At 42.6% G+C, this 25,064-nt stretch overlaps 1 protein-coding gene, 1 long non-coding RNA gene and 1 pseudogene across 6 annotated transcripts in view; 1 reads left to right on the plus strand and 2 right to left on the minus strand.

Annotated features, from left to right (window-relative positions):
- The first annotated feature begins 532 nt into the window (after positions 1-532).
- LOC105259823 lies at positions 533-13,041 on the plus strand (annotated as a pseudogene).
- LOC123385096 lies at positions 10,768-11,729 on the minus strand. Its single transcript, XR_006597167.1, has 2 exons — positions 11,387-11,729; positions 10,768-11,148 (listed from the first exon to the last, which is right to left on the minus strand). It is a non-coding gene; the product is annotated as an uncharacterized LOC123385096 (long non-coding RNA).
- A 3,363-nt stretch (positions 13,042-16,404) lies between the features above and the next one.
- Positions 16,405-25,064, minus strand: part of SLC34A2 (solute carrier family 34 member 2) — a 45,553-nt gene continuing 36,893 nt past the window's right edge. For 4 of the 5 annotated variants that reach the window (XR_006597168.1, XR_002156464.3, XR_002156463.3 and 1 more), the window contains exon 17: positions 16,405-16,826. The gene's annotated coding sequence lies outside the window, so the exon portion shown is untranslated. Of the gene's footprint in view, positions 16,827-24,237; positions 24,856-25,064 lie in introns of those variants that run through there. The other variant, XR_006597169.1, reaches the window with a different exon arrangement.

A 25,064-nucleotide genomic window follows, 5' to 3' on the forward strand; every position in this document is an offset into this window, starting at 1 on the left:
TGACAAACTGCTTCAACATGTCACTTAGAGAGACAGGTAATTGTTTTTTTTTTTAATTTTTTTTTAAATGTTTATTCGTTTTTGAGAGAGACAGAGCGTGAGGAGGGGAGGGGCAGAGAGAGAGGGAGACACAGAATCCGAAGCAGGTTCCAGGCTCTGAGCTGTCAGCACAGAGCCCGACAGGGGGTTGAAGTCATGAACCGCGAGATCATGACCTGAGCTGAAGTCGGATGCTTAACCGACTGAGCCACCCAGGTGCCCCAGAGACTAGGATGATTCTTTACAGGGCAAGTCTAAAGCACTAGAAACACCAAGGGTCATCCTCCTAGTAAGTCGACCTACGGACACCAGGGAGTCAGAATGAAGGCTGGCTGATACCTAGTAAGAAGAGCTCTTATTTTCTAGTTTTAATTCAGTCCATGAAGAATATGTGCTGGATCGATCACTGAGAACTGGCCTGGTTCATATTTCATGTCACTTCCTGTACCCAGGCTGCTCAGCCAGGCAGAACTTGCTGAGAGGTCATGGAGTAGGAAGGGTGTTATTGTATGAAGCTCTGATGGCTGGACACAGCTTACCCCCACATACGCCTCCAACTCCCTGCCTAATGAGTTTTTAATTGATTGTCACTCTCAAGCACCCTTGTCCCTTTCCTTCTCTGACCTTGGCTTCCTGCAGCAGGACATGTTGTCATGGGACCCGCACCAGGCCTCCTGTCTGCACCTGGCGTGCCCGCATGCCTCAGGTGAGTGCTGGTTTGAGAAGCCCACCTACTGCTTCCCTCCACGTGGCATGAAAAAGAGATTGTATCTGGAGTGGCTCACAGCTCTGGACAGGAAGAACAGAGTTGTTTGGGCAAGACCACAGGCGAGGTTGGTCGGGACAAACCCAGGGGACTGTTGGGTGGTTCCCAAACTGATTGTATATAAGGGTCCCACACTGACTCCAAAATAAAAGAAAGCAATAGAAAGCTTATACCTATTAGACAGGCCCCAACCGGGAACACCGACCACACTAAACACTGGCAAAGGTGAGGAGCAACAGGAACTCTCGTTCGTTGCCGATGGGAACGCAAAACGGGACCGCCATGTTGGAAGACATTTTGGTGGTTTCTCACAAAACTGAACGTACTCTTAACATACGCTCCAGCAATTGCACTCCTTGGTATTTACCAAATGAGTTGAGAACTTCCGTCTACACAAAAAAACGTGCACGTGGATGTTTACGGCAGCTTTATTAGTAATTACCAAAATATGGACGCAAGATGCCCTTCAGTAGGTGAATAGATAAATAATAAGCTGTAGTACTTCCAGACAGTGGAATATTATTCAGAGCGAAAAAGAAATGCACTGTCAAGCCATGAGAAAACATGGAAGAAAATTAAATGCATGTTACTGAAAGAAACCAATCTGAAAAGGTCACATACTATATGATTGCAGCTATATGACAGTCTGGAAAAGACAAAGCTATGGAGACCGTAAAAAGTTCAGTGGTTGCCAGAGTGTGTGATGGAAAAGGACAGAGATGAATAGTGGATCATGGAAGATTTTTAGGGCAGCGAAAATACTCTTTATGATACCATAATGATGGATACGTGTCTTTACACATTTGTCCCAACCCACAGACCATACGGCACCATGAGTAAGCCATAATGTAAACTATGGTCTTAGAGTGATAATGACATGTCAATACAGGTTCTTCAAATGTAGCAAATATACCACTCTGGTGTTGATGGGAAAGTCTACTCAGTGTGGGGGCAAGGGGTAAATGGGAAATCTCTGTATCTTTGCTTGAATTTTACTGTGAATCTCAAACTGCTCTAAAAAACGAAAGTCTTAGTGAAAAAAAAAATTAAAAAATAAAGCTAATAGGGGATTAGTAACCATTTTAAATAAATAATGTTCACATTTGAAGAAGAGTCACAAGTGTAAGAAAAATAGTGCTCATTAGGACTTTAGGAAATATTTATAGTATTTCTGGGAGGCCTTATAATAATCTCACCGCCAAAAGGGTGTCTGGGACCCACAGGTCTGCAATCACCCAGAGCAGGCACACCTGGTGAGTATTACTTGCTAATGACCCTGAGCAATCAGAGACCACCTGGGCTCAGTTCACTGGTCTCATTCTGTCATCTTGGAGCTGACTCCAAGGTCTGATATTTGAGGACTGGACTTTTTTACTCCTCCCGGGCACCGAGACTTCGGTCCCCCTTCTTTTTTTCTTCCAACTATTCGACAAACCAGCTCACGTTTCTAGTCCTCCAGGAAGTGGAAGAGAATGAACACTTCTTGGCTACTGACCATTTACTTGGTACTTTCTGTCCATTATATCTGTAAGCAGGGATCCTCGCAGGACCTGATCTATCCATCGAGAGCAGACGAAGGGTACCCCCACCTCTCAAGAAACTGCACGCTCGGATTTGCATGGAGGCCAGAATGTCTCCTGGGAGTGTATCTTGATTGCTGTTCGTGGTTGAGGTTCAGACAAGCCTGACAGACTTGAGGGCCACGGATTGGCAAAGTCTTACAGAGGGCAGGGAGGAAATTGACCCTAGGGACTCAGACTCAGCAACGGGCCCCAAGGGTTGTGCGGGAGAGCTGAACTGGGTTTACTGTGGTACCTGTCAGAGGGTGTCTCCTGAACCCTGCCATTCTGGAAGCATTTCCACATTTGAAAGAGCTGTTTCACTAAATTCTGACCAGGCTGTGGAGTTCACCAACTGATTATAAATGAGGGAGAGCATATCTTCTATCCGCATTTCCCTCTTCCAAGCAATTACCCCAAGTCATGAATCTAGCCCAGGGTACCACCGACATAGATATTTGTTAAGCGAGGGAGTCAGGCTGCCCGGCATCACGATGTTCAAGCCCTCTGCTGTTTGTGAGTGAATCTCTATTGCAGCCCCACCAAATGGCCAGCTGATCAGACGTATGGGGACCGGGGGCTGGTGGGTGGAGGGGAACACCCAACACTGGGAAACATCAGGACTATTTATAGCCTGTTTTCCAAGAGGGGAATTTCTTCATGAGCAGAGGAGCTATTGTAAATCAGGTGTCAATATTAATGTCAGCTCGGCGGGATTCTCAGGGTGTTGAAATCTGAGACATTTGGTTTATATGGCACTCAATTCTCACAATACCTCTGAAAGTAAATACATATTTTCCCCACTTTACAGATGAACAAACTACTGTTGCAGTCATACTGAGTCACAAGCCACTATAAAATCTCAGTGGCACATAGCCAGAAGCATTTATTTCTCGCTCAGGCACCTGTAGGTTGGCTGTGGTTCAGCTGATCTAAGCTGGACTCAGCTGGACCTGTTTGCAGGCTCTGGGGCACGTCCGGGCATGCTCAACTTGTCAATCTCATGGCAAAAGGCTCAAAAATCCAACTGTGCCAGCATATTTAAGGCCTTCATTCACATCATTTCTCCTAACTTCCCATTGGCTAAAGCAAGTCACATGGGTAAGCCATGTGGGCAGAGAAGCCAATGCTTCCTGTGGAGGAGGGTGGGGCATTACTTTGAACTTCTACTTGTCTGCTGCCAAAGCTAGAGAAGCTTTCTTGCAGCCTTTGTTAACTGCTCCCTCCCATGAATTCCTAGGTTTGTTGTCTTTACCACTCAACAAAGCAATTAATTGCATACTTTTGTCCTTTCGTTCGGGTCTTTGTTCTTTGACATTTGCCTTTGTCTCCCCAGGGGGATTGTTGAAGGGACCCAGGGACGCTTCTGGGTCGCCCCAGCCCTGCACAATGCTGATATATAGAAGGACCACGGTAAGTAATTACAGAAGGACCGGTCAGGTATATCATTGTACCAAGAAGCCTGCAGTGAATACCACTTTGAGTATTCTGGCAGATTACATGAAAACAAGCCCAAAAGAGCCCGGTGTGTAACTGCAAACCCCCAGTGCTGGGAGAATTTGACAACCCTTTGCTATTTCCGGGGATCTGCCATCAACAGGTACCGCGGGATTAATCAGCACTGTGTCCTCCTTGCAGACTTAATTAGCAGCTCTTGTCGAAACCCAGCTTCTTGTTAAAACCAGACTTTAAAAAAGAAACTGTTCCAAGCTTATACCCTTACTTTCAGTTACGTGTCATCCAGATATGAGACTAAAATCTCGCTTTTTTAAAACTGAGTTATAATTGACATGTAACATTGTGAAGCTTAAAGTATACAACGTGTTGATTTGATACACTTCTACGTTGCTATGTGATAGCTACCACGGCGTTAGCTAACACTTCCATCATATCACATAATTATCGTTTCTTTTCTGTGGTGAGAACAAGTAAGATCTAGTCTCTTAGTCACTTCCAGGTATGTAATACAGTATTACTGAAAATTAACAATACAGTATAGTTTAAAATTAAAAACAGACCTACCATATGATCCAGCAATCTCACTTCTGGGTATATATCCAAAGGAAGTGGAAATAGGATATAGAAAAGATGTCTGAACTCCCACGTTTATTGCAGCATTATTCACAATAGCCAAGATATAGAAACAATGTAAGTTGTCCCTCAATGGGATGGATGAAGACATTGTGTGTGTGTGTGTGTGTGTGTGTGTGTGTGTGTATACATTCATAATGGAATATTATTCAGCCATGAGAAAGAAGGACATACAGCCATTTGCATCAGTATGGATAGACCTTGCAGGCATTATGCTGAGTGAGATACATCAGATAGACAAAAACAAATAGTGTGTGATATCACTTATATGTAGAATCTAAAAAGCCTGAACTCCGGGGCACCTGGGTGGCTCAGTTGGTTAAGCATCCAACTCTTGGTTTCAACTCAGGTCATGATCTTACAGTTCGTGAGTTTGAGCCCCACATTGGGCTCTGCGCTGAGAGTTCAGAGCCTGCTTGGGATTCGCTCTCTCTGCCCCCCCCCACGCCCCCTCAAAATAAATAAATAAACTTAAAAAAAAAAAGACAACTTCTAGAAACAAAGAGGAGAATAGTGATTACCAGGTACTTGCAGGTGGAGGAATTTGGGATGTGGGTCAAAGGACACAAATCTGCAGTTCAAAAATGTATATGTTCTGGGAATCTAATGCACACAATCTCATTTTCTTTTTTTAACATTTTTTTTTAATTTTAGAAAGAGAGAGAGAGAGAGCACAATTGGGGGAGGGGGCAGAGGGAGAGAGAGGATCTTAAGCAGGCTCCATGATCATCATGGATCCCATAACCGTGAGATCATGACCTGTGTGGAAATCAGGAGTTGGATGTTTACCCAACCGAGCCACCCAGGCACCCCTACAAAATTTCATTTTCAAAAGAGAGTCGGTTATTCAAGAATGCCCTTGCCCTAGTCAAATGGAGATGGCGATAATGTGAGTTAACACTTAACTAAGCACTTACTATGTACAAGGATCACGTATTTATCCCTTTGTTCAATCTTCATCTTAATCTAATAGCTATTGTAATTATCCCTTACAGCTATCATAATTATCCCTTATAACTATTATAATTATAAAATTATTATTATTATCCCCCATTTTGCAGCTGGGTGAAACGAAGTTTAAAGAGATAATGGGACTTGCCCAGGGTCCCAGTGCTTACAAACAGTAGTGCTGGGAAATAAAACACTGACCAGAAAAAAAATCTGTGTTCTTTCATACTCACCACGAAATCCCTACTGCATTCTTGTTTATGTTAATGAATTATTTCAAACATTATAAAAGTATAGGAAATAATACTAGTATACCTACCAACGAGTTTTGTAAAATGTTACCTTTTTCTTTTTTCTTTCAGTGATTTTTTTAAGTTTATTTATTTTGAAAGAGAGAGAGAGAGCAGGGCTCCTGGGTGGCTCTGTCGGTTAAGCGTCCAACTTTGGCTCAGGTCATGATCTCACAGTTCGTGGGTTCGAGCCCCATGTGGAGCTCTGTGCTGACAGCTCAGAGCCTGGAGCCTGCTTCAAATTCTGTGTCTCACTCTCTCGCTGCCCCTCACCTGCTCATTCTCTGTCTCTGTCTCTCAAAAATAAATAAACATTAAAAAAATATTTTTTAAATAAAAAGAGAGAGAGGGAAAGAGCACGTGAATAGGGGAGGAGTAGAGAGAAAGGGAGACAGACAGAATCCCAAGCAGGCTCTGCACTGTCAGCACAGAGCCCAATGCAGGGCTAGAACCCATGAACTGTGAGATCATGACCTGAGCCTAAATTAAGAGCCAGAATATGACCTACAAGCATCCCTCCTCTATACTCAGGGGTAACCATTACTTGAATTTAGTATTTTTAATTCCAGTGTATTTTTAATGTTTACTATAGATATAAATAAACACAAACATTATATAGAATTACTGTGAATTTTTAAAATGTTATTTACATGATATCCTTCTAAAATTTGCTTTTCATCCCACCTGATGTGTTTGAGCTTTATCCGTGTTGATACACATAGGAATATTGCAATATATTTTATTGTGTAATTATACCATTAGTTATTCATTTCCCTGTTAATTTTTGTTAGTACAAACAGTACATCAATGGATATTTTCTGTCCATGTTTCTTCGTGCACATTTGCCAGAACTTTTCTGTGAAAAGTACCAAAAAGTGCGACTACTGTGTCGAAGGGTGTGCGTATTTTCTGTGTTGATTGCTGTGCGGTTCTCCGGTGTGGTGATACCCCCTTAAACTGCCACCAGTGGGATATGAGAGTTCCCCATATCTTATATTCTCACCCACACTTGGGATTGGTAGAATTTTCCAACCTACTAGCGGTAAAATGGTAGCTCATTTTAATGTATAGTTTTCTGATTGTTAGAAGTGAATGTTAATCTTCAATTGAGCAGGCCTGTTTCTTCTTCTGTGGATGTTTTGGCCTTGTTAGGTGTCCATTTTCATATTGAATTGTTTGTCTTTTTCTTATTGACTTGGAACTCTGGATCCCAATCCTTAGGCAGTTACATGTGTTGAAAATATATTCATTCCTCCAGTGTATGACTTATCTTTTCGCCTTTTTAATGATGTCTTTAATTGTATAAAAATTTTAAATTTTGGAGTGCCTGGGAGACTCAGTCGGTTGAGTGTCCAACTCTTGATTTCAGCTCAGGTCATGATCTCACAGTTCCTGGGATCGAGCCCTGTGTCAGGCCCCGTGCTGACAGCAAGGAGCCTGCTTGGGATTCTCTCTCTCCCTCTCTTTCTGCCCCTCCCCTGCTCTCTCTCTCTCTCTCTCAAAATAAATAAATCAACTTAAAAAATATTTTTTGAATCTCAATGTACTTAATTTGGTAAATTTTAAATATATTAATCTTTTTTTAGGATAGTAATAATAATTATTATTTCATTATTTTTTTCTTCAAATTTTTATTTAAATTCTAGTTAACATATAAGTGTGGGACGCCTGGGTGGTTCAGTCGGTTGAGCATCCGACTTCGGCTCAGGTCAGGATCTCACGGTCCGTGGGTTGGAGCCCGGCATTGGTCTCTGTACTGACAGCTCAGAGCCTGGAGCCTGAATTCTGTTTCTCCCTCTCTCTCTGCCCCTCCCCTGCTCATGCTCTGTCTCTCTCTGTCTCAAAAATAAATAAACATTAAAAAATTTTTAAAACAAAAAAACTTAGAAGTGGAACAGTGGTTTCAGGAGTAGAATTTAGTGATCCATCACTTACATATGATACCCCGTACTCATCCCAACAAGTGCCCTCCTCAAGGCCCACCACCATTTAGCCCACCCCCACCCCCCGCCTCTCTCCTTCAACCCTCAATTTGTTCTCTAACATTAAAAGCCTCTTATAGTTTGCTTCCCTCTCTTTTTTTTCCCCTTTCCCATATGTTCGTCTGTTTTGTTTCTCAGATTCCACATAAATATATTAATATTTTACCTGAAAGACAATACATACATACAGCTTAAAATTCAAGAAGTACAAAGGGCCTATAGTGACAAGCCTCCTCTTGCTTTCTTAGTCACCCTGTTTCCCTTGGCATCCTTCCAAAATTATTTATGCACATAAAAACAAAGTATAACCATTTTCACCTTGGAACCCCAATATCAACATACTGTATACACTGTTGTATGTGGTGGTTGTAAGGTTTTTTCACCCTTTATCTATACCTTGAAGATTATTCTGTATCAGCACTAAAGAGTTTACACTTTACAGCTCCAGTATTCGATAGAAAGAATGTACTATAATTAACATTTAACCAGTTCCTGATGAATATTTGGTAGTTTGCCAACTTTTGTGAATACAAACAATGTTGCACTGAGTAACCTTGTTCTTTTATCATTATTCACATGTGTGTATATATGTCTAGGGAACAAATCCTTAGATATGGAAATGCACAGTCGAAGGGTATATGCAACTGTACTTTTGACAGATTATTGCCAAATTCCTTCTATAGGGTTGTAAAAATTTGCTCTCCACAGCCCTGTAAGAGGGTCTGTTTTCTAGACCACAGGTGATATCATAAATCAGACTTCTGGATTTTTACCAACCTGATAGGTACAAAATAGGATCTCAGTGTAGTAATGAAAATGTTGCCATTTACGTTTCCATTGCTATTAGTGAGGTTGACATTTAAAAGTGTAGATTTTTAAAAGACCACTTGTATAAATTTTTCTGTGATCTGTTTGTTCATATCAAATTATTGGTACCGTATTGATTTGCAAGAAGGCTTATATTTCTTAGTGAAATTAGCTCTTTGTGATGTAAGCTGTAAATTTTTTTTCCAGAGGGTTCCTTAATTTTTTGACTATGGTCATGGTTTTTGTCAGTTTGTTTGCTTTTAAGTAATCTATACACTCGACATGGAGCTTGGGCTTGAATTTAAAACCCAGAGATCAAGAGATCATGAGTCACACACTCTGCTGACTGAGCCACCCAGTGTGTGTATATATACACACGTATCACTTATTGAATAATCCTTTCTGTCCCAATAGATTAGTAATGGCACTCTTGAAGATAATAAAATTTCCATGTATATGAGGATCTATTTGAGCTCTTTCTAGTCTGCTTGTCTATTCCAGTGCTTCATAACCTTTTCACAACATGAATACATAAAAAAAGGTCATCTTTGGTTTGCACATTGGTGGTCCCTCCCAGGGCTTCAGCGGCTCCAGGCCACCCCAGGCCTCCCCAGACCACCCCAAGAGTTGAGAGGATCAATATCCCAGGACATTTTTAACACCATGGAAGAGAGTCAAGTCTATTTATCTCATAGTCAAGCTGCTTTATGTCTATAATTACAGTTGACTCTTAAACAACACAGGTTTGAATGGTGCAAGTCCACTTATACATGGATTTTTTTTTGATACAGTAGAGTATTGTAAATGTATTTTCTCTTCGTTATGGTTTTCTTAATAACATTTTCTTTTCTGTAGATTTTTTCTTCAAAATTGTCTTAAGTGACCCATTTCTTCCCTTGCTTTTCTAAAAGAATTTTTAAAGGAGGTAATTTACAGATTGGAGATCTTGAAATTTTGGAGACTTGAAATGGAGACTCAAAATACAAATTTATGCAAGTCAGTCTCCCTATTCATGAACATGGTATACATCATTTATTCATTATCATCTTCCTTTCAATGAAGGTTTATAATTTTTATTCAAAAGGTTTAGCAAATCTTTTGTTAGATCTCTTCTTTGGTATATTATTTTTTTGTGGATATTGTGTGTAAATTGTGCCTTTTTTCTCTTGCTTAAAGTATGAGGAGAATATGATAATGATAACTAATATTAATACTACTACTACTTATACTATACTTATATACTTATATACTTATATACTTATATACTACTTATACTTATACTACTTATACTTATACTATATAGGAGGAGTTTTACCACTTAAGCGTGCATTCCTTTTTTTTTCAACATTTATTTATTTTTTGGGACAGAGAGAGACAGAGCATGAACGGGGGAGGGTCAGAGAGAGAGGGAGACACAGAATCTGAAACAGGCTCCAGGCTCCGAGTTGTCAGCACAGAGCCCGACGCGGGGCTCGAACTCACGGAGTGCGAGATCATGACCTGAGCCGAAGTCGGACACCCAACCGACTGAGCCACCCAGGCGCCCCTTGACCTTGATTTTAGATAAAGGAGTCAAGTGACTCTCCAACAAGCGCTGAAATTCTATAAAATAGAGTTCTGCTATAGTTTACTAAAGGCCCATGTGATATTTCAGTTCCAGTGGCTAAACATACAGAGGCAAACGAAGCTCCAGCTTATATTAATTGAGTCATTTTTAACTTGTTTTTATTTTTCATTGCAATTGAATTAAACTTTGTTTCCACTCTTTTTTTTTTTTTAACGTTTTTTATTTATTTTGGGACAGAGAGAGACAGAGCATGAACGGGGGAGGGGCAGAGAGAGAGGGAGACACAGAATCGGAAACAGGCTCCAGGCTCTGAGCCGTCAGCCCAGAGCCCGACGCGGGGCTCGAACTCACGGACCGCGAGATCGTGACCTGGCTGAAGTCGGACGCTTAACCGACTGCACCACCCAGGCACCCCTGTTTCCACTCTTTAAAAGAGAGTGTGTGGACTTTGAAGCCGGATGAGCTGGGCTAAAATCCTGGCTTTTACATTTCTTAGAGATCTGCCTTGAGCAAGAGACCTAATTTCTTTTTGCCTCAGTTTTCACATTTGTAAAATGGGCATCAGAATAGCTACTTCATAGGCTATCGCAAGGATTAAATGAGAAGGCAAAGGTTGCGCGCCTGAATGCACTAGCATACAGAAAATACTTAGGAAACATGGATCCTATTTCCTTCTAAATTCCACAGGAGATCTGGTGTGGCATATACATTATAAATATGGAGTCCTTCCTTAGTGGTTTTATTTACAATTTCACATTCATTGACTATCGCAGAACAGAAGGAGGTCTTATTTCAGTCAAGCATTCGCTTACAATAACCAAGAGGTAGAAGCAGCCCAAATCTCCATTGGCGGAGGAAAGGGTAAACAATTTGTGGTGTGTACATACAGTGGAGGGTTATTCAGTCATAAGAAGATAGTGGTACATATCACAATGTGGATGAACCTTGAAAACATGATACTAAGTGAAAAAAGCCAGCAACAAAAAGTCACATATTCCCCAAAGTTGTGGGAATGTTCCGGAACTAGATCGAGGCAGGTACTAAATACCACTGAATTGTTCACTTTAAAATGGTTAATTTTATGTGATAGGAATTTCACCTGAATGAATTATTTAAAAAAAAAATTTTTTTTTTCAACGTTTATTTATTTTTGGGACAGAGAGACAGAGCATGAACGGGGGAGGGGCAGAGAGAGAGGGAGACACAGAATCGGAAACAGGCTCCAGGCTCTGAGCTGTCAGCACAGAGCCCAACGTGGGGCTCGAACTCACGGACCGCGAGATCGTGACCTGGCTGAAGTCGGACGCTCAACCGACTGCGCCACCCAGGCGCCCCACCTGAATGAATTATTTTTAAAAAATCACAAGAAGACCAAAGCCATTCTTTAATGGACAAAGGAACAATCCAGCAGGAATAAAGAGCACACTCTCTAGAGGAGGTGGGCACCTCTTCTCGTTTGTAAGGTAAGGATGACGGTAGTCTCTAACTCACAGGGACTGGTGGGTAAGTAGATGAGGTAGTCCATGCAAAGAACTTAGAACAGGTCCATGCACACAGTGAATGCTCCATGTATGTTGCCCATCACCATTATTATTAATTCTTGCCCAAGAACCCACTAGAAAGCTTCCTCAAAAAGTCCTAACACAAGCCACTTTCTCCTTCATTCCTATTAAGATGACAAAAAATAAACTATGGACTCCACAGCTGAAGACACTCACAGGTCTTGGTGCCCGGCCCAGCTTCTTTCAAAATGCTGTTCATGAAATTCGCTGCAAGCTCAGCTTTGACGGTGATCATTCCACGCTCCCAAGTGCATACAAGTTGGTCAAAGTGAACACCAATTTTGATGCTGTGATGCTCTGAACATTGAAATGGCCGTCAGGACCAAAGGTGTGGATGAGATCACCATTGTCAACATTTTGACCAGCTGCAGCAGTTAACAGAGATAGGATACTACCTTCACCTACCAGAGAAGGACCAAAAAGGAACTTGCATTTGCACTGAAGTCAGCCTTGTCTGGCCACCTGGAGACCATGATTTGGGGCCTATTGAAAACACCTGCTCAGTATGATGCTTCTGACTTGAAAGCCTCCACGTAGGGGCTGGGGACTGAGGAGGCCTCCTTTATTGAGATCATCTGCTCAAGGACCAACCGAGAGCTTCAAGAAATTAGCAAAGTCTACAAGGAAACCTACAAGACTGATCTGGAGAAGGACATCATTTCTGACACATCTGGTGACTTCCGCAAGCTGATGGTTGCCCTTGCAAAAGGAAGAAGAGCAGAGGATGGCTCTGTCATTGACCATGAACTGATTGACCAAGATGCCCAGGATCGCTATGATGCTGGAGTGAAGAGGAAAGGAACTGATGTGCCCGAGTGGATCAGTGTCATGACGGAGCAGAGTGTGTCCTCTCCAGAAAGTATTTGACAGGTACAGGAGCTACAGCCTTATGACACGTTGGAGAGCCTCAAGAAGGAGGTCAAAGGAGAAACCTGGAAACTGCTTTCCTGAATCTGGTCCAGCGTATTCAGAACAAGCCCCTCTATTTTGCTGACCGACTGTACGACTCCATGAAGGGCAAGGGAACTCGCGAGACAGTCCTGACTGGAATCATGGTCTCTCGAAGTGAAGTGGACGGTGTTGAAAACCAGGTCCTGTTTCAAGAAGTATGGCAAGTCCCTGTACTACTGCAACCAGCAAGACACAAAGGGCAACTACCAGAAAGTGCTGCTGTCCCTGTGTGGTAGGGATGACTGAGCCCCAGGAGGGGTGCGACTTTGTTTCCAGCTAACAGTTCTAGAAAATAGCTTGTGACTAACAGTCCCCTTATGCCCATCCCTGAGAGGATGACGTTAGCATTGTGCCCTCCCATCCTTATTTCAGTTGCCAAACATTGCCTGCCTCTCGTGTCTAGTCTCTCCTTTTAGCCAAAGAAATGAACATTCCAAGGAGTTGGAAGTGAAATCTGTGATGTGAAGCACTTTGCCTCTTATTCATACCCAGATGAATAAACTGAATATTTGCTTTATAAACAAAAAATAAATAAATAAGCTGTGACTCATTTGAAAAAAAAAAAAAGTGAGACAGAATTAACTTGAGTGTAACAAGTATCAGTGGAATCTACCGTCAGGCGCTTTGCAAACACTAACACATTTATCCTTGCATCTTCTGGATACGTCAACACGGTCCCCAAGTTGCAGCTGGGGAAACTGAGATTCAAAGAGGTTAAGTGACTTGACCAATACCTCATAGATGATCAGTGGTAAATCCGGAATTCAAACCCAGTCTAGCATTTCCAAGCTCATATGAGCATTCCAAGCTCATAAGCTCCTAGTCTACTGCATAGCTTTCCTTCTGCAAAGTCACTCTCTGGGCCAAGCTCTTGAGAGGGACAAGGGTGAGAGGTAAAAGTTGTTGGTCAGTTGGTGGGGGGAGGGAGAAGAAGAGCCTCAGGGCAGATAGAAAGTCCTTGGGGTGTGAAATCCCTGCTATTATCCCCACCACCACTGACTTTCTAATTGGTCTCTGGCCACATTCTTGATTTCTTTCATGATACATTAATCCCAAGCACCAGTCTGGGACCAGCCTGATGTGGCCTCGCTGTGCTACATTAACCCGCTGATTTGAAAGGAGTTCTAAAATACTGGCCAGGAAAGATGCATGGGAAATCTGAGACCTCTCTCTGCCCTCTTCCTCCACCCCACTCCCACTCCATACCCACTCCATCCTCCAGTGCTGTAAGAGAAGCTTCTACTCATGCTGGATGTGAGGGTTTCGTGTCAGAGGTGTCTGCCCCAATCACGCCCTGGTAGGATAGTGCCTTATCCCTGCCCTCTGCCACCCTCCCAAACCCCAATATCCCACTCAGTGGATCCACGGTTGCCTGTGTAATCGGCAATCTATAGCTGCTCAGGACATGGAGAATGACCACAGCTCATCAGCACATATTTTAGTAGTTTAGGGCCAGGGCTAACCAAGAAGTGAAAGAGTGAAAGTGAAAGGCTAACCAAGAAGCTCCCTTGCTGGAAGCTTGAGCTGGGGGTGGGAAAAGTACAGATCCACATTTTAATCCTGAAAGGCTGTGTGTTAGCCAGCCTGTGTCAACTCAGCGTTGATGACAGATCTCTGCACTCAGAGGACAGACTCCCACGGACTCTATCCAAGAGGCCGATGACTAATACCAGGCCCATTTATTCATTTATAGAGTTTGGGTATCTTTGGCAGTCGTAGATTACAGAAGGGAGGTGGAGAGAGGGTTGTAATAATAATACCAAGCCCTTATTGAATTTCTACCATGCGCCGTGCAGTAAAGCAAAATGCTTCACTCAGTATCTCACGTAATCTCGGCTACAACCCCTTGAGGCAGATGTCTGAATGCGTTATCTCCGGAAGAGGAAATAAGGACTTAGTAAGAGTAAAGGATTTGCTTGGGACCCTGTAGATCACCTACATTTAAGAATCCAGGTGTGACCAGTGGGGAGACCCGTGCGGCGCTCACTCCAGAGCCCTGAGGCCAGAGATGCAAACAGTCTGAACTGCAAGGACAGAGGGAGCCGAGAAGGGACGAGATTTGATCAGTATTGGAAAGGGGAAACTGACAGGCCTGTCGCCCCTGGTTGTGGAGGGTGCATGGAGAAAGGGTTAATTGCAGACAGCTCCCGGTTTCCTGGCTTTCACCACCAGGTAAGTGAAGGACCACTGACAGCCATAGCTTTTCAGGACAGTAGAAGCTGATAGCGGAAACCAAGTGCTCATTTCTGCCGAAATAAACTAATAGCTACCATATGGGCTGCATTGTTTGAAAGCGCCCATGAGTGAATGAAGGCATGGGAGGGTGAGAGGTATTTTTGCAGATTTATCAGGCAACCTTGGGGCACCCAGCCTGTGGAGGCCCCTGCGCTGAGCCACCCTGAACATTCTCGGAGATCTTCTTGGGCTGGAAATGGGAACGCGTGACTTCTCAGCAAGTTTCCTTATAGCCATCAGGATCGAGTCCAAACTCCTCAGAGAGCATGCACGTCCTCCTGTATCTTTATCTGAGCTGCCTTATCTATCTCTCCAGGCTCATCTTTTACAGCAGGCCAGCAGCAATTCCTTGAAGTTCTAAGGTCCCATTCTGATCCTGGCCTTTGTTCCCTTTTCCTGGAAAGCACCTCCCTTTCCCCCTCCCCCTTTCCTCAAAGCCCTCTCTTGCTGTCCGTGTTCTGTGGCGGAGGGCTCAGCCTTTAGTGCTATTTCAGATATCACCTTGTTCTCTCCCCCACGCCCCACCTCCAAGACACGGGGTCCTCTCACCTCCTCAGGATCCACAGAATTGTGTGCGTTTAAGCCTTACTGCGCACCAAGCAACGTGCTAGGGGCTTTAATTAGGAAGCTCGATATTGTCCTAAGTGTAGTATTTGTATCCCTGGGGGCACAGGAAATGTTTCTGACCCACAGGAACTTTAAAAATGTTAACAGCTGTGCATTTGCTTTTTTTGTTTTTACTTTTTTTTTACTTTTTTTTTTTAATGTGAAATTTATTGTCCAAATGGTTTCCATACAACACCCAGTGCTCATCCCAACAGGTGCCCTCCTCAATACCCATCACCCACCCTCTCCTCCCTCCCACCCCCCATCAACCCTCAGTTTGTTCTCAGTTTTTAGGAGTCTCTTATGCTTTGGGTCCCTCCCTCTCTAACTTTTTTTTTCCTTCCCTTCCCCCATGGTCTTCTGTTAAATTTCTCAGAATCCACATAAGAGTGAAAACATATGGTATCTGTCTTTCTCTGTATGGCTTATGGCTTATTTCACTTAACATAACACTCTCCAGTTCCATCCACGTTGCTACAAAACGCCATATTTCATTCTTTCTCATTGCCATGTAGTATTCCCTTGTGTATATAAACCACAATTTCTTTATCCATTCATCAGTTGATGGACATTTAGGCTCTTTCCACAATTTGGCTATTGTTGAAAGTGCTGCTATAAACACTGGGGTACAAGTGCCCCTATGCATCAGCACTCCTGTATCCCTTGGGTAAATTCCTAGCAGTGCTATTGCTGGGTCCTAGGGTAGGTCTATTTTTAATTTTTTGAGGAACCTCCACACTGCTTTCCAGAGCGGCTGCACCAGTTTGCATTCCCACCAGCAGTGCAAGAGGGTTCCCCTTTCTCCACATCCTCACCAGCATCTATAGTCTCCTGATTTGTTCATTTTGGCCACTCTGGCGTGAGGTGATATCTGAGTGTGGTTTTGGTTTGTATTTCCCTGATGAGGAGCGACGTAGAGCATCTTTTCATGTGCCTGTTGGTCATGTGCATTTGCTTTAGTGTCCATTAGGAAACCAAAAAATAGGACTCACACACCAAACCCGAGATTTCACAGATATTGCCACTTAGGAGGAAGCGAAAGTGGGTGGCGATGTGAATGAACTGATTGCCCACGTTGCGGGGAGATGAAGCAAACATTTTAAAGGGGAGATGCCAATACCTGAGGTTTGGGGAAATCTCACTGAATCCTTACAACACCCCTGTGAAAATGGCATCTTCCCATTCCTGAGATAGAAGGCCGTGGGTCACCAAGGTTAAATAACTTGCCTCTGGTCACAGAGCCCTGAAGGAGGGGACAGGGTTAGCTCGCCGTCTGGACTGGCTCCTGCCCTAGCAAAGCTTCCGCGCTGACTTTGTTTCCCCCTCTGGATGGTTGAAGCTTCTTGGAAGTAGGAACACACGTCTGTCGTCCGCGCATCGGGTGCCCAAGGCGCCTCCCGACGCAGCAGAATTTCCTAAGGTTCTGTGGAAGGAAGAAATGACTGCCTGAACGACTGGCATATGGTTTGCAAGATACAGCATTTTCATTCACTTCTCCCAACGCTCGGGTGAAGAAAGGTTTATTAGCCCCCTTTCCTGCTTCCCAGGTGAGGGCACCATGATCAGAGTCACACTTCAAGCTGGAGCATCGGAGAGGGACCACACTCACCAGGGTGCCACAGAGGCCCCAGATGCCCAGCGGGGCAAGAAGGTGGGAGGTGGAGAGGGAAAGAGGAAAAAAATGATCTAGGTCCTACCCTGCACATCCGAGGCAGGTGACCTCTCGCCTTGAGCACTTTTTCCCCTTTCCAAGCTCAGAGCTCAGCAGACCAGAGTCATAAGAACTTCCTGTCCTTGGTCAGCATTGACAGTCAGTTGGGACTTAGATAAGATATTAAGAGACGAAGCCTTGTGCTTGAGCAAGGGGACACTCCTGGGGCAAATTCAGTTTCCCAGTTGACACACTTCCTGGGGGTCATTTGAGGTTTCCTTTTGTTTATTGCATTTTCTTACTTGTGACCAAACAGTGTAAATCTAAGGTCAAAAATTAGGTGGAGGGATAAATATACACGTATTTTATCATGTTAACAAATTCTTATATGTGACTATATAATTATAAATACATAATAGAAATAAACATATAGCATATATAATTGCATATAATTTTCTTTATATTTCTTTTCACCCAGAAATGACTAACATTGGTGTGTGTAGACAACGGGAGGAGGAGGAGGAAGAGGAGAGGAGGGAAGGGAGGGAGTGAAGGAAGGAAGATGAGAAGGTCTGGCAAGTTGTGTTTAAAAAGAGTCTTTATTTTTGCACTTTGCTGGGGGCAGAGATCTTATAAACTTTTTTTTTTAAGTTTACTTATTTATTTTGAGAGAGAGAGAGAGAGTACAAGCAGGGGAGAGGCAGAGAGAGAGAGAGAGGGAGGGAGGGAGAGAATCCCAAGCAGGCTCTGCACTGTCAGCACAGAGCCTGACGCGGGGCTTGAACGCACAGGCTGTGAGATCACGACCTGAGCCGAAATCAAGAGTCGGACCCTTAACTGACTGAGCCACCCAGGCCCCCCCGGCAGAGGTCTTATAAATATGATTTGAGGATCATCTGCATCAGAGTTACTTGGGGGATTTTCTAAACATGCAGATTCCAGGACTTCACCCCACTGAATTGTCATCACGGGGACGGGGTCTGGTGCTATTCTTTGGACTGGTCCTGCAGAATTGAAAACATTCCTGCAGTAAGCAACCCACAGAAGTCATCCAAGAAACAGGGGACTGCAAGGGACCGCTTTCTGTGGAGAAGAACATTATGTTTATGCCAAGGCCTAGCCTGGACACTGCAATGTTGAAAAAAGAGCTGCACCATTCTGCCCGGCGAAGGTCGAGCGTGCCCGCCTTGGCTTGCTAAGGTGTTCATTGATTGGGGGCTTCCTCTATGGACACCGCGGGCAGAGGGAGTTGGAGGTCCCTGGGTTTAGGGGGAAGGAGAAATGAATGGAGACTGAGATCTGCGAGGAAGGAGCTGGCTGAGCCCCAGGGGGGTAAGCCAAGGAGAAAGCCGGACCAGAAGGCCCTCCAGGTGATCCCATGTGGTTCAGGGACTGAGTTGAGATTAAAGTTTTTCTTCTTTCACTGTCCACCCAATGGCATTTTCACATTTTCAGGAAAGCCTGGGACCTTAAACAGCTGGTCTTGGCGCTTTGGAGACATAAATGAAAGGGTAAGGTGGCACCAAATAAGTAAGAAGCGATGCGCTGACCAGGAGCTTTGGATAGGAGACAGAAGGTGCAGTTCAGGGAAAGACAAGGATGACCCATCACGACCAGAAGGTGCAAGCGCTCCAAGAGACCCTCGGAAGTTAACAGGACCGGGGCGCCTAGGTGGCTCAGTCAGTGAAGCGTCCTACTCTTGATTTCAGCTCAGGGTACGATCTCATAGTTCGTGAGTTCAAGCCCTGCATCGGGCTGTGCACTGACAGTGCAGAGCCTGCTTGGGATTCTCTTTCTCCCTCTCTCTCTTTGCCCCTCCCCCACTTGCACTCTTTCTTTCTCTCTCTGAAAATAAACATTAAAAAAAAAAGAAAGAAGAAGAAGTTAACGGGAGTGAGCGAGAGTTCCTGTTACCCTAGACAGAGGGTGAATTTTATTTCATGGAAGTGAGACCCCAAATAACCTTCCATGCTGTTCTGCCATCTTGGCTCCTCCCATCAAAAGAGGGTGAACTTTAAAGGAAATGTCTGGAAAATGTAGTGGCTTTTTGTATACACTCACACGCAAACACGCACGCGCGCGCACACACACACACACACACACACAATCTCTTTTTCCCTGTCTCCGAATTGACACTAGGAAATCAGAAGTAAAAAATAAAGTTGGCCAGAAGAGACTCATTCTTGCCCTGGGCTGGGACGAGGTCTCACTAAGCCATGAGAAGGCTTGGGGCCCAGAAGCCCACCGTCATGCTTTCTGGGACCGAGGACTTCACCCAGTTGGGAAAATGTTATCACGCCGCACGCTGTCCTCTGCTTTTATAGCCGTCTAATTGCTGGCAGGTTTCAGCCTGACTCACTGAGGAATTTGATCTGCAATATACTGAGAGACAGTCACCTTCATCTCTGGATGAACAGAGACATATTCCAGGAAGTAGGATTTCCTAAGAAGTCCTTGAAAGAGGAGGGTGTGCACCTTGGTTTCAAGTCATTCCTTTCCCAACATTCCCCTCCCGACACCACAAACTTCCCACAGTTCCTTCTCGGGCCCGCGCTCTCTCTCTCTCTCTCTCTCTCTCTCTCTAGGAACTTTTATCTTTGTTGTTATTTACCTTTTGCTGATTGTAAAATTTAGCTGATGCTAAATCGAAAGTTTAAGAAACTATTTAAAAAGTTGCTCACTGTCTCTACTAAAATTTAGTAAAGATTATATGGTATATATAATTTTGATTCCTGGGACACCTGGGTGGCTCAGCCGATTAGGTGACAAACTCCAGGTCAGGTCATGATCTCGCAGTGCGTGGGTTCCAGCCCGCGTTGGGCTCTGTGCTGACAGCTCAGAGCCTGGAGCCTGCTTTGGATTCTGTGCCTCCCAATCTCTCTGTCCCTCCCCTGCTCAGGTGCGCTCTCTCTCTACCTCTCTCTCTCTCTCTCTCTCTCTCAAAAATAAATAAACATTAATTTTGATTCCTTCTCTTTTCACATTTCTTCCTAGGTTTATTCCTGGATAGCTAAGAACGTTGGTACTATTGTAAATGGGAATTTTTTTCCTCTTGCATTATTTAGGAATGGCTAAAACTTCTGGAATAATGGTAAATAACTGTGGCGGTAACTTGAATCTGTCTTTCTCCTGATTTTAATGGGAGTGCCTTTACTGTGTCACTTTTAAGTATGATGTCGACTCTCGTTTATACCAGTCAGATGTTGGGTGTTGAGACAGAGTTTTTACCATGAAAAAGAAAGCATATTGTTTTAATTTATTTTTTTTTAATTTTCTGACCATTTTAGGTTTTCTTTTTCTTTTCTTTTTAACTTACATCCAAATTAGTTAGCATATAGTGCAATAATGATTTCAGGAGTAGATTCCGTAGTGCCCCTTACCCATTTAGCCCATCCCCCCTCCCACAACCCCTCCAGTAACCCTCAGTTTGTTCTCCATATTTATGAGTCTCCTCTGTTTTGTCCCCCCGCCCTGTTTTTGTATTATTTTTGTTTCCCTTCCCTTATGTTTATGTTTTGTCTCTTAAAGTCCTCATATGAGTGAAGTCATATGATTTTTGTCTTTCTCTGACTGACTAATTTCACTTAGCATAATACCCTCCAGTTCCATCCACATAGTTGCAAATGTCCAGATTTCATTCTTTTTGATTGCCAAGTAATACTCCATTGTATATATATACCACATCATCTTTATCCATTCATCCATCGATGGACATTTGGGCTCTTTCCATACTTTGGCTATTGTTGATAGTGCTGCTATAAACATGGGGGTGCATGTGTCCCTTCGAAACAGCACACCTGTATCGCTTGGATAAATGCCTAGTAGTGCAATTGCTGGGTCGTAGGGTAGTTCTATTTTTAGTTTTTTGAGGAACCTCCATACTGCTTTCCACAGTGGCTGCACCAGCTTGCATTCCCAAGAAAGCATATTTTTTAAAATCAAAGTTTACTATTCGAAAATAAATCAGAAATGGACATTGAAATTTATCAAAGTTTTCAACAGTATCTTTCAAGAAGACAGGGATGTGAATTTTATGAGTAGATTTTTCATATAAAACCTTCCTTATATTTCTGATGTAACATCACTCGATACTTCATTTACTACTGGGCTTATTTACTGGAATTTTTGTTTAACATTTTTGTTTTAATAGACTTAAGTAAAAGGCATCTATACTTTTTTTTTTAAACTTTGTTTCTGTAAGCCTTATAAACTGAATTGTGACACATATCCATAGTGGCCGGTCCCTTGTCCTAGAATAAGCTCTTTATCATGAGAATTCTCTATTCCTTGAAAGTCTTTTTTTAAAAGAGTTTTCTCTTGTAATCACAGCCCAGCATTTTTGTGAAGGCAATCAACTTTTCCTTCATGTTATTGGATTGTTTAGATTATTATCCATTTCTTAAAAAAAATAAAAAAAATTATTATCCATTTCTTGATTCAAGTTTGGTAATTTACATTTTACTGGAGAATCACACTTTTTGTAAGGATTTTCAAATGTGTTGCTGAGTTGCACACAGAATTTAAACATTTTTGTATCTGTAATTTTCTCCACTACTCAGTACAAATGGAGAAATTTAAAATGGCAGGACCTAAGGTCCAGTGGACCTGGGTTCAAATCTCCATTTTCCCTATGAGGAGCTTCCTTAGATAAGTTGTTGGCTCCTGACACGGAGAAAATGAAAAATAGAGATAATAGAACTTTGTACCTCACAAGGAAACAGGGAGGTGAAGGAGGGCAGGTAAGGTGCTTAGCATAATAGCTAGAACATGGAAATATTCAGTGAATGTGGGCTGTTTTTTTATGTATCTAATACTGGATGTTTGTGTTTTTTTCACATTTTTTCTTTATTATATTAGCAAAACATTATTTTATTGTTTTTTAAAAATCTAAGACTGTTGGGGCACCTGGGTGGCTCAGTCGGTTGAGCGCCAACTTTGGCTCAGGTCATGATCTCACACTCCGTGAGTTCAAGCCCTGCATCAGGCTCTGTGCTGATAGCTCAGAGCCTGGAGCCTGCTTCAGATCCTGTGTCTCCCTCTCTGCCCCTTTCCCACTCGTGCTCTGTCTTTCTCTCTCTCTCAAAAATAAAAAATAATAATAATAATAAATAAAAATCTAAGACTGTTTACTTCTACTTTGCAATGAAAACATTTTTTTCCTGTTATTTTCATAGGGCTGAGTCTTTTTGTTGATTATAGTTGTGTTATTAAATTAGAGAGTGCTCTGAATAATTTGTGCTTTGGGGAATTTATTGAAATTTTCTTTGTTGAACAATATAGAATCATTTTCAAAGTGACCTATAAGTCCTAGAAAAGTGTTATGTTTGTAGAAAAAGGGAATACAATATTAATCTATTAAATTGACTTTATTGATTATATCATTCAGACTTTCTATCCCAATGCTATTCAATAGAAATATACTGTAGAAAACATATGGGATTTAAAATTTTCGGGGCGCCTGGGTGGCGCAGTCGGTTAAGCGTCCGACTTCAGCCAGGTCACGATCTCGCGGTCCGTGAGTTCGAGCCCCGCATCAGGCTCTGGGCTGATGGCTCAGAGCCTGGAGCCTGTTTCCGATTCTGTGTCTCCCTCTCTCTCTGATCCTCCCCCGTTCATGCTCTGTCTCTCTGTCCCAAAAATAAATAAACGTTGAAAAAAAAAATTTTTTTTCTAGCAGCCGTGTTCAAAAGTAAAAAGAAATAGGTGAAATTAATTTTAATTAGCATATTTATGTAGCTCCCTATATCCAAAATATTATCATTTCAACATGTAGTCAATATAAAGTATCTTAATGAAATATTTTATATTTTTCTCTACTCAGTCTTCAAGTCAATGTACCTTTTATATTTACGGCACATCTCAATTCGGATGCTAAGCTGTCAGCAGGAACACTTGATCTATATTTAGATTCCATAAAATTTACAGTTGAAAAAGTAGATTCACATACTTGTGTTGTTTTCAACATCCTTAAAAATTTGCCAATAGTGAATCAAGTATCATTTTTAAAAGTTACATTAAAATTAAGTAAAATTAAATCCAATTAAAAATTCAGTTTCCCAGTTCTACTAGCCACATTTCAAATACTCAGCAGCCACACACAGTTACATCTCTGCGATACTGGGCAATGCAGTTTTATATCTTCATTCATTTCTGCCTGCTAGACCTGTCCAATAAAAATGTATTAAAATGTCCAACTACTTTTAAGGAATTCTTGTTAATTTTTTTTTTACATGTGATAATGGTATTTGGGTATGTTTTTTTTAATTTTATTGAGATATAACTAACATAACATTATATTAGCTTCAGGTATGCAACTTAATGATTTGCTAATGTAGGTATTGTGAAACTATGATCACTATAAATCTGTTAACATTTGTCACCATGTGAGTATTTTTAAAATGGTTTTTTAATGTTTATTTTCGAGACAGAGAGAGACAGAGCACGAGCGGGGGAGGGGTAGAGAGACAGAGAGAGACACAGAATCTGAAGCAGGCTCCAGGCTCTGAGCTGTCAGCACAGAGCCCGATGTGGTGCTCAAACTTATGAGCCACGAGATCATGACGTGAGCTGAAGTCGGACGCTCAACCAACCGAGCCACGCAGGCACTCTTTCCGTGTGACTGTTTTTTAAAGCATTCCTATCTTTTACAAAGACATGTTGAAATATTTATGAATCAAATGATGGGATCTTTGAGCCTGGTTTTCAAAGCAATATAGAGAAAGCAGAAGTAGGTTTTGGTGGAAGTGGAAAACTACTGGCCCTGAGTTGATAACTGTCGAAACTTAGGTGCACAGGTACATGGGGGGTCGTTATGTTTTTCTGTTTACTTTTTTATATGTTTGAAATTTTTCATAATAAGAAGATACAATTCTTTTAAAATTTGGATGACACCGTTTCCACTTATCAATTCCTTCTATCAAAATTTCCAGTATGTTGTTTTATGTATTTCAATCCTATTATTTTGTTATTCTTATAACTGAAAAATTGAATTTATATGACTAGTTATATACAAACAGTATGCGACTTTATTTCTTTTCTCTCTGTTCTTTTTTTTTTTTTAATGTTTATTTTTGAGAACAGAAGGAGACAGAGCATGAGCAGGGGAGGGGCAGAGAGAGAGAGGAAGACACAGAGCCGAAGTCAGAAGCTTAACTGACTGAGCCGCCCAGGCGCCCCTTCTCTCTGGTCTATTAAAGTTTTTCAATGGGAAGTTCTTTGCTTCCTCATAAAAATTCAGAATTTTTCTAGTCACTCTCAGGTGAAAAAAAAAAAAGCCTTAGGGTCACTTTAAGTCACAAATTTAGTGTGCTGGTTAAAGATGGCTACAAATTCTCTGCCGTTCTTCCTGTGGACTGGCGGAGTCTATTCGTCCCCCCTTAATTGGGACTGCCCTTGCTTTGACCAATGGAATGTGGCAAACGTGATGCTGTGTAACTTCTGAAGCTAAGCTTCAAGAGTCTCGCAGCCTCTTTCTCACTCTTGGTACACTCCCTTTTTTAATCCAGTCGCCATGCCCTGTGAAGCCTAAACTGCATGGAGCGGCCACATGAAAGAGAACCAAGGCGCCTGGTCGACAGCTCCAGCTGAGCTCCCAGCCGGCAGCTATGTGAAGGAGCCATCTTGGACATCATTCAACTGGCTGTCAGAGTGGAGTGGAGTTGTTTCTCAAATGCAGCCTTTTTCTCTGCTGCCACCGCCACTTTTTCTGAGACACAAGTCAGGTAGCACCTGATCAAGTCCCCAGTTGCAGAGTGCTCCCGTCTCACTCTCTGAGGGGCTCGTTGACGCTTCCTCACTAGACCTGCGTAAGAGAGGCAGCATGCCCATGTTGGATTGATGTTGAGACAGAAACAGGTGGAAGTGGCGGGGAGCAGGAGCCAACGGTCACAGCCAACGTTCCATAGCATCAGCCTGGTCTGTCACCAACTAAGCCTGCTTCTGCCCAAACTTCCTGCTCTGTTTTGTTTGTTTGTTTGTTTTTTAATTTTTTTTTCAATGTTTTATTTATTT

The sequence above is a fragment of the Felis catus genome, chromosome B1, assembly GCF_018350175.1.
Source record: "Felis catus isolate Fca126 chromosome B1, F.catus_Fca126_mat1.0, whole genome shotgun sequence".
In the NCBI taxonomy this organism is placed as follows: domain Eukaryota; kingdom Metazoa; phylum Chordata; class Mammalia; order Carnivora; family Felidae; genus Felis; species Felis catus.